We start from the raw sequence: 12,926 nt of genomic DNA, 5'->3' as shown, positions 1-12,926 counted from the left end.
AATAAGCTTTGATTTGATGTGCGTCTCGAACACCTTGGAGAGTTGTGAGTATTTTCCCCGAATTTCGGAAGTGGGAGCATTTATCACTGGGGTCAATGGAAGTTTATTTACTGGTCTGGAACCTATAATTTCAAAATGGCGTCGTCTATCGTTCGTTGTCAAAATATTCTGCGACAGTAGTTTTTCAGGGCGGCGTGACCGGGGTGGGGGGGGGGTGGGCAGCGTTTCCAAGGGGTTTCCAATGGCGGTTCCGCAACAAATGCGCCTAAATCTTCAGGGGGCCCTGATCGTCATCCGATTACAGAAATTTCGAGCGAAAATGGGGGGGGGGGTGATTTTGGAAGCCGTGCACAGGACTGTGAGCTTGTAGTTCCGTTCAATTTGGATGAAATTGGGGCCCTAAAAGCGCTCTATTTGGCAATGGAGTGTAGGCATGTTTTTTTTTTCAAAATGGCGATGGGCTTCAGTACTATTTTAAAAGATGATCATCTTCGGATGGAAATTTCTCCTAAAAGTCATCAGTTGACCCCCCGTAAATTGGAAAGAAAATTAAAGATGATGAAATAAGCTCTAATTTGATGTGTGTCTCGAACACCTTGGAGAGTTGTGAGTATTTTTCCAGAATTTCTGTAGTGGGAGCATTTAACATTGGGGTCAATGGAAGTTTATGTATTGGTCTGGAACCCTAGGGGCGCTATCAACAAAACAGTTACATCACATCAGCATATCTCATGATATAGGGGAGAGAGGAAAGTCATGAATAAACATGAGACACAATTTTCCAATCAGATCTCCAATTCGCACATTTCTCGACACATTCTGGCAATAATGAATCAAATACCTTCAACCTATAAATACTCACAAGACTATTCATAATTGTATTGTGACCTTGGCCAATGATAAGCTCATTTTATGTCTCCAATCATGATTGACAATAAATACCTTTAATCTTAATCCTTGAATAATCATAGGCTTATTACTAGCGTTGAGAGCTTGCCAATTATACTCCTTATTATGCCTCTCACGATTTAATACACCTTCAAGTTATGAATATTCGTAGGAATATTTGTATTCTGCACTGAGGGCTCTGCCAATGATAAGCTCCTTTTCTCGCTTGTTCCCGCCCCTAGCTGATACAGCTTTACATCTCTTATTCTGCATGTAGGGTAGTCATTGATGTAATCGTTTCTACCTAAAACACAACAAAAAAGGACAGGAATGATTTTTTAAAAGCATTATCAAGATTTTTTATTTATTTTTTCCTGTCAATGGCAGCTTCGTCCTTTTCGGGGTCAGTTAACCCTAAAGGGGCCGGGGAGGGGGCAGAATCCGCCCCCCTCCTCAACATTTTCCGCGATAGCCTCTAAAAAAAAATTGTTTCGCAACCCGAGCTGTTATAACTTTTTAGCCTCGAGCTTTGCGCATCTTTTGATACCAAAAACATAAAAATCGGACCACGGGTTGCCGCGTAGCGAAAAAAATTTCGGCGCTACGCGACGTGAAAACCGAATTTTCGCATATACGTCGTGTACACAGAGCAGAATTGCCATTCGTACATATGAACAATTAATTAGCCATAATTCCAAAACCCTTTGACCTTTAGTCATGACATTTCTTGGGTATGTTTAGGAAGAGTTGCTCTATGCATGTGCTGAGTTTCAAAATGTTTCGTCACTCGATGGCCGAGATCTTAGGGGGGGGGGGGCGGAATCCGCTCCCCGGCTGAGAGATGGTCAAAATAACCCGGCTCCTTTAGGGTTAAGGACTAGACAATTCCATCAAATCCGACGAGTTTTGCCCAACACCAAGCAAATTCTAGGTAGTATTCATCCAAATTCTTCCCACGCCCGAACTCTTCCCAGTTTGGTGTCACTCAAGCAAGAATGTGACATGACTCCACTCAACTTGGTTAACTTAAAGACTTGACTCGAGTCACTGCCTTCCATGTACTTAATATAATTCGAGTCACTGCCTTAGAATATCTAAATGCAACCAGTCACTTCTTTACATGAGTCAATATGACTCATGCCACTGCCTTAGAATGACTTGAGTCAATGCCTAGGCCTAAGAACTATTTAAATTTAATCACTACTTGAAATGACTCAACTTGAGTCACTACCTAAGAACACTAAACTTTACTCGAATTACACCTCAGAACTACTCAAATTCAGTGCAGTGCCTGTCTTAGAACGACTCCACCCGACCTAAGTCACTGTGTAGGCCTACTTACAAAGCCTCAACTTGAGTCACTGCAAATAGTATGACTTGACTGGACTCGCGTCACAATATTCATAGGCTTATTACAAGACTGCTGGGGTCTACTATAGGAACACACACCTTTTATACCCAAAGAGTCGATGATGCCAAATCGCGACTTAATTTACATCTCTTCTTTCCCAGGCATTGAATGGCATCAAATGCTGTCTGAAGTCGCAAAGATTTCGTTCAGTGTACCATTCTTTCTTACGGTGTATATTTCGCTTAAGCTAGAGGGCGCTACTCCTTTTGCAACGTGAACATTTTCATAAATATATTGATATTGATATTGAGGTGATTTATGATGTAGAAATAGTATGAAAATGAGGATATTTCTTATGAAAAGAGTAGAATCTGTATTGTTCAGGTCCTGTCGCCTCCTTGAGATATTTAGACATCGTTGGTGACACTGCTCATGGTAGCCATTATCATAGCAGTTAGGATTTTTTTCTTGCACAAACCTTGGTTTAACTGCATGAGTTTGGATTAAGCCATCTGATTAGGGATAATCACCAGGTAAGACACAGTTAAGAGCCGGTACAGCCGCTTACGCTCTAGCAACAAAGTAGCTAACAGATCGATTCGGGATTGAGTACGACATCACTTGTGGCATGGGTCAACAAACTCATCAACCGTCCTGACACACGAGACAACAAGTCATTGCTGAATTACTCCGATGGACTGAGGAATTGTCAAGCGACACTGGACACTATTAGACCGTGGGCCAGAAATCGTAGCGTGCAGAATCGTTCGGAGTTTTTGGTGGCAACTTTTTTTCTTTCCTAATGGACTCTTTTTGTGACACTGATTAATATATTTGATGTTGCCGGCAGAAAACCCGGCAAACTAATGTGAAAATCAAGGTAGAAAATTGCCACTTTCCCGTCGCGTCGGCGATGTTTTTTTGAACGCCGATTGAGGGCGGTATGTTGCAACCTCGAATCGGCGCTTCGTAGGCGATTTAATAAATTGCGTTAGTTTTCCCGGGGACGAGGACGTCAGGAGGAACATGGCGGCGCCCGTCGGCAGGACGTGCGTTTGCCACGTTGGCGAAGAAAGCGGTGAAATTTCACCATTTTCAGAGACGAGCTGGAAGAAGTTTGTAACTTGTTGTCAGCAATGGCAAGAATTGGATGGAAAAGAGAGGGAAGTTGCCCAAAAAAGCAAGGATATAGCGAAAAACGAACGACCAAAGGCCGAGTATGCATGGCTACCACCGGCATTGCTACACCAGATGTCATGGATGTGTAAGTTTCCAATTCCAAACATGTCGAATTTTAATTGTTATCATCGTAGTGGGGGGGGGGGGGGGGGCTATTACTATTTTTCATAAGGTTAATAAGTAACTGAAGTCATTTTTTAAAGCAAATAAATAGGTTGTGTTTGCTATTAGTACATTGAAAATAAAATAGGATTGGACAAACATGACAATTGTAATCCTTACTTTTAGGACACCTCTATTTTTTACAAGTTCTGTTCAAAACTGACTTTTGCAGATGACTGTCCAGTACCAAAGTGACTTTTGCAGGCTAAAGCAGTCTTTTTTCTTCATATAAACTCATGTTAGTTGTAGTTTTGAAAGCACTTTCGAAGAAAATGTGACTTTCCTACCTTTTTTCTCAGTCAGACGTGCATGTTGTAGTTCTCACACGCGTGAACGCCCTACATAATGAAAGCCCGATGCTGATTGGTTCCAAAAAAAAAAAAAAAAGTCTGGTTCCCAGACCAAAAGATTCTGACTACTCCTGAATCTTTTGGTCTGGGAACCAGACTAAAAATAAATAAGTTAGTCTGGTTCTCAGGCCAGAAGATACTGACTATTCCTGAATCTTTTGGTCTGGGAACCAGACTAAAAATAAATAAGATGTTTATTTTTTATCAGCCAATCAGCATCGAGCTTTCATCTCATCGAGCTTTCACGTTGGCCATCTTTGTTTTTGAGTCTGTTTTCTGGTTGTCATCGTCGTCTTTGACCCCTGCATTTCCCTCATAAATCAAAGCCCTGCCCTCGTTCCACAAAATTAAACCTGCTGATATTCAAGAAGGTGTCATTGCCAATCGTTCAGATGTGCCAAGAAGTATCAGAATGTCAATTGTTAGTGTCATTTAGTCAACTGTTTCGGTGAGTCTTTCCCTTCCTATATAGGAACGGGGTCCTAAAAGTAAGGATTTACCATGACAATGATTGATTGAGTATTTTGGGGGAAAGGTAACCATATTTGGCCATCACTTGTCACCCTTTACAGTCAGAACATATGAAACTGGTCTTAAAATTTGGAATTGTGTTCTCAGTAAATACTTCAATATTTTCCCTGCTAAGTTTTTAGGACTGATTTTTACTTTCTGATGATGGCTGATAGGTCACTGAAGGGAACAATTAGTGATGGCCAGATCTTGGAATCTTTCCCTTATTTGTTTCACACCGGCTATCGTTACAGCAGCTGTAACGTAATTGTCAACCTCTGTCGTTAGTCTTTATAGCATTTTCTGGTTCTTGTAATACTCAATGTTGGGATCCATGGCTGTAAGAGCCAGACTATAGACAGGTTGGTTTTCGGACATTCTGTATTTTTCTTTTTAAGAGCCACAGACATGAGGGATATCAATTACGAAGGGAAAAAATTAAATCTACTTCTACAAGAAGTATGATTTGATTACAAACATACTTTTAACTGAAACTTTCTGATCTCTATAATTGTTTAAATCCAATCAGCCATTTCATTGCCAAATATTTTATCTGTCTCGTTCTCATTTCAACAGATTCTGCAATGTATCAAAAATAAAGCGAGCAAAACTGAGGATGGAGAAGAGCTCAATTAGTGAAGGGGGTGATGTCGCAGGAGATGTAGTAATCGCCCTCAAGAGAAGACGCACAGGAGAGAAAGAGCAAAGGACCAGGCATGTTCTACCAGTGGAGTGCATCATATGCAAGAAGAGCAAATGGATCCAGCAGCCATATGGACCGCGGAAAAAAGAGCCACTCACAAACTGTGAATATGAAAAAGGTACAGTCATAATTACATGTACATGTATATAAAGTGTGACACCACCATAATGTCATATATATGGAAAGACATTTCCACATAATTGTTGAAACCACTTTGAACCAGATTTTTTTTTTTTTCAGGTGGACAACTTCTCAAGGCTGCTGAACTACTCAATGATGAATCCATCCTTCTTGATATTTAAGGTCAAGACATGGTGGAAATCGAAGTCCGGTATCACAGATCATGCCACAATAATTACATCAAGGTAAGACATTGAAGCTATCACCAATGTTGTGTTACCCCCCCCCCCTTAAAAAACAAACAAACAATGCAGAACCTTCTTCATCATAAAAAGTGTCCAGACGTATGGAATATTTTCTGTTGATTTAGAGAATGGTAGCTAGTCAATGTGCAAGGTGATACTATTTTCCTATTTTATGAAAAATTATAAAGTGTGTGATTAAAGTCAGATCACAGTAATAGTGCCCTTAACTGTAGGATATAGTGCCTTTAATTGTAGGAAATATTAGGATACTTAAAAAAATAATAAATAAATAAATAAATTTTATATGGGCATGCCATCACATTATATTCTTGTAAATTGGATAACTTAATATGCATGCACAGACAAATTTTCTGAACATTTCATGTTCGGCCTATATACCCATTTATGTTTTCTCCCTAATTAGACTTTTTTTCCCAATAAATACAGGGAGAAAGTATAATAATTTCATCATATCTTTTCCAAGCCTGATCATAGCCATCTACTTTTGTACAGGTTTTGCAAGCAAGTGATTGGCGGTCAAGCAGAGAATCTGAAAAGGAGAGTGAATCCCAAGAATACAAGACATTCTGTAGCAAATACATCGAAGAAAAAAATCATCTCTGAGGGGAGCGTCATGAGAATGACGAAGCTTCTGCACCTGTTAAGTCAAATGTCTGAAGAAGCTGGAGTACCACCATTATTAATTAATTACCACAAAATAAAACCTTTCCAAATAGGACATTGTTGAAATCAAATACTCTATTTCAGGTAAATGACATAATTCGGTAATCTGCAAATAAGTCTTTGAACTTCATATGTTATGGAAAACTCGGTGATATCTTGAAAAAAAAAATTGGGTGGTACAAAGTGTTGACTGTGGACAACTTAGCGTTACTTGTTGATAGTTTGAGAATTAGTTACCATTTATTGTTTGCATCAAGGACTTTATTTTAGGTAAATGAAATAAGTAAGTCTTCTTTAAATAGTTTTTCCTTTCATAAACATATAAGAACAAAACTTAGTGCTGTTATAATCCAATTTGTTGCAAAATTGCACAATTATTTATCATAATTATGTAATTATGTGATTATGTTAATTTGGAGAAGGTTCATTTTGGATTAATGACATAAATGTACATGTAATTCAATATTTTCAGCCTCACATGCAAAAATTCAGAACCTTGAACAAACTATTTATTGGCATAAAAACACTGAATATGGCCAAAGCGTTATTTTGTGCATAATTTCATATTTAATGATCACAACAATAAAACCATTAATATGACATTTTTCCTTGGCATCAATATAACAATTGTTTTAGGTTAGTTATATAATGCAGTCGTATACAATTATAGAAAAAGTCAGTCATGCCTTATATGGAAAAGTCAGTTATGTACGCCTTCTGTGCCAATTTGCAATAAAACATATATGAGCATTGTTTTTGCATAATTAAAGTACATGTAATTAAGAAACCACCTTGTATATGAACCTACAAGTCTATAGAGTTAATAATCATTAATTATTCTAAGTGGGTGACGATCTGCATTTGAATCGGAGTAGCCGTTTCTGAGAACTTTAAGGGGATGGATACCGCCATCGGTCGCTAGGGGCCCCTTAATATATTTTTTGGGGGATTAAACTTTGGACGGCGATTGTGACTAAACGTGCCACTTGGCAGCTCGGCAACAGGAAGAATTGAATTCAGCACCCTCGAATTGACAAAGAACAAGCATTTTTTTCTTGTCACCAAAAAATTTAACGGACTTCATTTTCTAGGAGAGATAGAATTTCTGGCCCACGGTCTATATGGGCAAGCTCGGTGGACAGAACAACAGCAAATGCCCGTCTCAGATTTTGGAGAAATCGCTGTGGGATCTTCGCAAGAGGGTCTATCACATTACAATTGTTGATGAAAGAGCTCCAATCGTGGATGATGTTGTGAAATTTGTGAGTACTTTTCTAGAAAAAGATAATGACCCTGCCGGCTGTGCAAGCGCAAATTAATTGCGCACTCTATCGTCTGAACCGTGCCAGTCGGAAATTGCTGCTATTATGACGTCATCGGCACCTTTTGTGGGTCGGGCCCATATATCTCCATATATACAGACGTTTGGCCGCGCCGAAGGCTTGTTTATCATGAATATTTACATCGAATTATCTTTGGGATGTGACTGGTGGATAAATGAGTATTAGTTCAAAGTGATTTCTTATTAAAATTATGTTATTTTCCCCTCATTTCCATATGTAAACATCGGGGCCCAATTATAGCGCTGCTTAACAGCCGATTTTAAGCTTTAATACCCAGCCTCAGTTTATTTCATAGAGGCAGTAAAGCCCTCCGCACAAGAGAGCTACTTGCTGAGCAAAAATTATTCGAGGCCGTTTGCTCGGCACGTAGCTCACAAAATATCCCCGTGTGCGGTGATTTTTGTGTGTGAGTTGTCTGTCTCGCGAGGCGATTTTTGTGCCAATCTTTTTAAGCCTGCTGGCGTTTGTCCCCATTTATTAAATCACGTGACCGATAAACAAGAATAGTGTAATTCATTGGTTACTTAATCTTTTTAGCTCAGCCCGTAGCTCAGGTTGACCGTCACGGTAAAGTTGTTCGCCGTGCGAACCCAAATTTAAGAAATCAATCAGGATAGATATTTGCCTCATGACCTCGCGAGACAGAAAACTCAGCAAAACTTCACCGCACACGTTGAGTTAAATGCTATGCAAACGGCCTCAAAATGGCTTTTTGCTCAACACGTAGGGTACCTATCGTACGCGTGTGCGGCGGGCTTTAGCAGTAAGCACAATAAAAGCATGCTTAAAACTCGTCCTGGATGGTATAGTTTTTCGATACCTGACCGGTGTCACAGCCGGCGTACTAGCTTCTCCGGGTGGATTCGGCGGATAAATGAGCACGTTACAGTGCACGTTACAAGAGCACGCTACATGCTCATGTGTCCACTGTGCTTATTCTTCCTGGGGCTGTGTGCTGAAGTGTACAAAGTCCATAAATAACACAGTGAAAGACACCCATTGATCTCCATTAGAATGTGTTATGTAACACTTCCTGTGGGTCAAGTCATTCATTGGTCTTGCAAGCAGACGTGTCACGTGTGTGTGTGTTCATGAGGGAATAAAAGGGCTAAGAACGAACTCCTTGCCCGTTCGTGGTCTTTTTGGTTATTGGGAGTTGCGCGCTACAAAAAATCTGGATTAGACTGGTACCCTGTAAATAACGTAAACATACAAATATCCCAAGATCTTACGTGCACCAGTACAACACCAAACTCAGCACACAAATAAAGTTGTCGAAAATGTACAGTACTGTGCAACTTGCGCATGCGTGTTGAGCGAAATTTCCCTGTAGGAGAAGCTAGCACGCCGGAGAAGTAAGACCGTGACACCGGTAATACGCTGTGCACAATAATGTATACGGAAAGCCGAGTGTGATCAACCGTGCGTATCCGTGAACAACGAGCACGTACACTGCAAGGACGGATCCAGAACACAATTTGAGGGGCCAAAAAAAAAAAAAAAAGTGGTTCGGCCCCCTAAAATTGGTTCAAAACAAATACGGCGTGGAGTTCGCGGCCCGCTTATAAGGGCCCCGAATTTTTTGGGGGGATTCTAGATGATCTGTGGTGCAATATGAGGCAATTTCTGACCACTTTAACACTTTAGGGGTTGTGTACGCAGTGCCTGCCTTTATTGCGACGTCACTTCAAAAACAAAGATTGGGTTCGTTTGGGGAGGAGAGGGGAGGGGAGGGGAGGGGATCCGCCCTTGTGACCCCGTGCGCCGTGCTCGAGAAAAGTGGTTTATAAGTGGTTTTGCTGAATAACTTCGTTTTTCATGACAAACAATTGTTCACCGAGCTTTCTGCTTCTAGAAAATACAATCTTGTAGCAACCGCATGTGCATGATGAATGAAATGTGTACTTGCGGGAATGCGGCTCTAGCCGTCTCCCGGCACATATCCTTTCTTCAGGCCTCGGCTATAGTCGCCAACAGCCAGCGAGGTGGGGGTTAACCCCAGAGGAAAAAAGTTGCTTAAGTCAGCGACGTCACAATTGAAATCTCTATCCGATGCACGAGGCGACGCACGGCGCGAAGCACGACGGTGCGCTGCAACGGGCAACGAAAGGGGGGTTATTGACGACAAACCGCGTCGCCTCTTCAATATACACGCGACGCGAGTACATGACGCGTTGGCACGACGTCTCCATTGCGTCGTGCCATCGCGTCGCACCGCCGCTCCCTTGCCTACTTTTATACGCACTCTGCATCTGGCATCGCGTCGTCCATTGCGCCGTGCCGTCTCGCTGATTTTATGCCAGGACGTTGCCCCTTTTGTTGCGCATCATGCTTATCGTCATGCTTGGCGTCGTGCGTCGTGTCGTGCGTCGCGTCGTACTTTGTGTCGTGCATCACGTTGTCCCTCGCGACTTTTATCGCGTCGTACCATCGCACTGTGCCCTGATCAAGGTAGTTCCCATCAAAATGAGGGCGCTCGATCGTGACGGCGCCTCTTCCATGTTGCTATTGTATGAAATAATATCTTGAAGCAATCCCAAGAACGCAGGGTGATGGGGCTTGACACTACCTGGTTAAAATTCGACTATCCCCGTCAACCAGACCCCTTACCTATTTTTCCGGAGGAGAAATCATGTTAACAAGTAAAATGGGCGACAAAAACGAAGCAATTTATGTACCTACATGGCAATTGCCCCCCCCCCCCTTGGCCCCCTCGCCTTCCCCTGACCAAGCCACGCTTCCTTAAGTTGAAGTGATTAGTTTCAACACCAAGAATACAATGCATTTTGCACTGTTTAAACTGTAATGAAAGTTTATGATATACTACGACGTGGATGCTAGCTTATCAATTTACATTTCGAAGATGCGAGTGAAGATCAAAAGGTTTTTAAATTGGATAATTGTTATGTTCTCAGTAATTATTGCATTGTAATTGATAGCTACACGTCACTCTAAATTTTGCAGCAAGACCTCCGTTTAAAGGGGCACTTCGTCCCGAAATCCTCGAAAGTTTCATGTTTCGGATTGTTTACTTATTCTATTTCAATCGTGGTTGAAGGGAAACTAACCTAACGTCTTACCGTTCCCGAGAAAAGACGACAAAAACCCCGGTTGTTTACATCGGACACGATGCGGTTTTTTTTTCCACGTCGTTTTCAGTCAATGTACGATACACGTTGTGTATGTCACACAAATTACACACAGCACCAATACACAAATGTAGTTTCTTACACGTCCGCCGAAGGTGAGCACTTTACGGCTGGAATCACAACTAGCATGAACAGCCCGACTTTTTGGGGTCGCAAAAGTGGAACCTGAAAGTCGTTCTCGCACGCATAACGCAAGAATTACATAAAACGCCCAGTTTTAGTTGTGTGGATGTTTAGATCCTAGTTTTATATGGTCTTTCCGATTAACATTATTTCGTTCAAAGTGCGCTTTGTAGCCCAATTGGGCGCTTTCCAGGACGCAGTGTCTCTGTAATGCTCAAGGGCAAATGCATCCACTCCACAACAACATCAACCTGTTTTCACATGAAGGCTTTTAACACAACTTACATTAACACAGCACTAAAATTATAAGGCCAGGAGCTTGGTCACTGTGTCCAAAAATGTTGTTTTGATCAATTGACCATTGTGCAGTGAGGGCGCGTGAGGAAATATTTAAAAAAATCTGCATTAAACAATTTCAAAATTTACTTTTGTGGTTTTGTAGTTATTTTTAAAATATTGAGAAGGACATTCGGGGATATTTATGCTGCAGGTGTTTTTTTATTCCATACCTATGGGCTGCATTTCCTGAATGCGCTTCCGCATATCTCATCTCATGCACGTCACGTCACGTACGAACATCTTTTTAAGCTCTGGTAGGAGCTTCTACGGGTGGTCGGTCGTTCGGTCGGTCTGTCCCCGAGAATTGACCAAAAAGATTGGACTGAAAATTGACCAAGTGCCATACCGTCGTCGGTAAATGCACTCTTGGCGAATGTTATCGGGAAAACGGGTTTTGTCTCCATCGATGCGCATGCACGCCTGTTTTGCATATGTCCTTCCCCTGGAAATTGACCAAAAACTAGCCCCCTAAGTTTCCTATAAAATATAAAATACTACACTTTCATTTTCCAAAAAAAAGCACCAAACAAAACAAATTAAATACTTTACAAAAAGATTTGTGACAATTCGTAAAGTTGTTTATGAAAATTTTGATAATGGAGGCAAGATAAATGTGCGGTAATGTTATAGTCACGTGGTATACAGTGCGCAATTGTTATGGGAAACTAAGAGGGGTTATGTTTGGTCAATTTTCAGCCCGTGATTTTCGCGTGGAACGGCAGCCCGGGGATTGTTCATGCAAGGCGGCCAGAGCTTATTGTGCACTCGCACTTGTTTCGAGACTGCGCTATGCGTGTACCATATGGAGTCTAAAAGTCTATTTTTTTCACCAAAACAAAACTGTATCTTGTGTTGTAAAACGGACGACAAAGGTACGCACAATAATATAAATCCTGGCTCTGTAACGCGACGCCGAAATTTCATCTTAGAAAGGATTGATTCTACAGGCAACAAACTTCAAAATTGAAAGCACTGCGTCGGACGTTAAACGCATCGATTGCAGTCCTAATTTAAATTTCCTTAAGAGTAGGATATTTAAATAACCAAATCCCAGGGGTTACGATCGCGCAAGGCATGATGGGAACCAGCATAAGGCAGCAAGATCGTACCAAAGGGAAACGAGGTTTTTCGGACACGGCCTAAGCAATTCCGATCTAGCTATTTATTCTTTCTGATATTAATGCGCAGAGCAAGACGCAACGCACGACGTCAAGCACGATGCGACGCACGACAGAGTGACCCGACCATAGATAAACGTGAAACCATCGACCAGAATTAGTTGTCACTGTGGTGGTGCCAAGCTCACGCGAATGCCCTACGCGTTCTTAACGGGATATTGTGTTTTTTAAGGGATACTACGTCCTGAAATGCGCCCAATTGGGCTACAAACGCGTTCTCTAAGAGAATCATGCGAGAATGAATTTCGGGGGTCGGCATTTTGACTCTCGAAACTCGAGATCGTCGATGAACTAACTCCAATCAATAAACATTGCTAAGGTTACCGTGGAAACTGTGTGATTACAGCAAGTGATATTCCAAACATAAGGCTCATCGTGCCAGGGAGTGGTGCTCTGCCCGTTTTGATCGCAGATATCAAAGTGAAGACCTGCTGGCTGGTTATGAAATACCCGCGTAAAATGTGGGTCTTCAGTTGGACTCTGGGGCTTTTTAGTTCCCTCTGTATTCTACCTGTACGAGGGAACACGTGTAGTGCCATGGTCAAGGCTGCACCCGGTGATGATCTGATCGCACTTCGTAACAAGGCTTTCGCGTCTTTCAG

General features: G+C 41.6%; 1 long non-coding RNA gene across 1 annotated transcript; it reads left to right on the top strand.

Moving 5' to 3' along the window:
• Nucleotides 1-4,981: 4,981 nt before the first annotated feature.
• On the top strand, nucleotides 4,982-6,563 carry LOC119731104. The gene is made up of 3 exons (XR_005271430.1): nucleotides 4,982-5,261; nucleotides 5,384-5,508; nucleotides 6,022-6,563. It is a non-coding gene; the product is annotated as an uncharacterized LOC119731104 (long non-coding RNA).
• The last annotated feature ends 6,363 nt before the right edge of the window (nucleotides 6,564-12,926 follow it).

This window comes from Patiria miniata, unplaced genomic scaffold (genome assembly GCF_015706575.1).
Source record: "Patiria miniata isolate m_02_andy unplaced genomic scaffold, ASM1570657v1 HiC_scaffold_23, whole genome shotgun sequence".
NCBI lineage: Eukaryota > Metazoa > Echinodermata > Asteroidea > Valvatida > Asterinidae > Patiria > Patiria miniata.
This window is presented reverse-complemented; position numbering and strand designations above follow the sequence as displayed.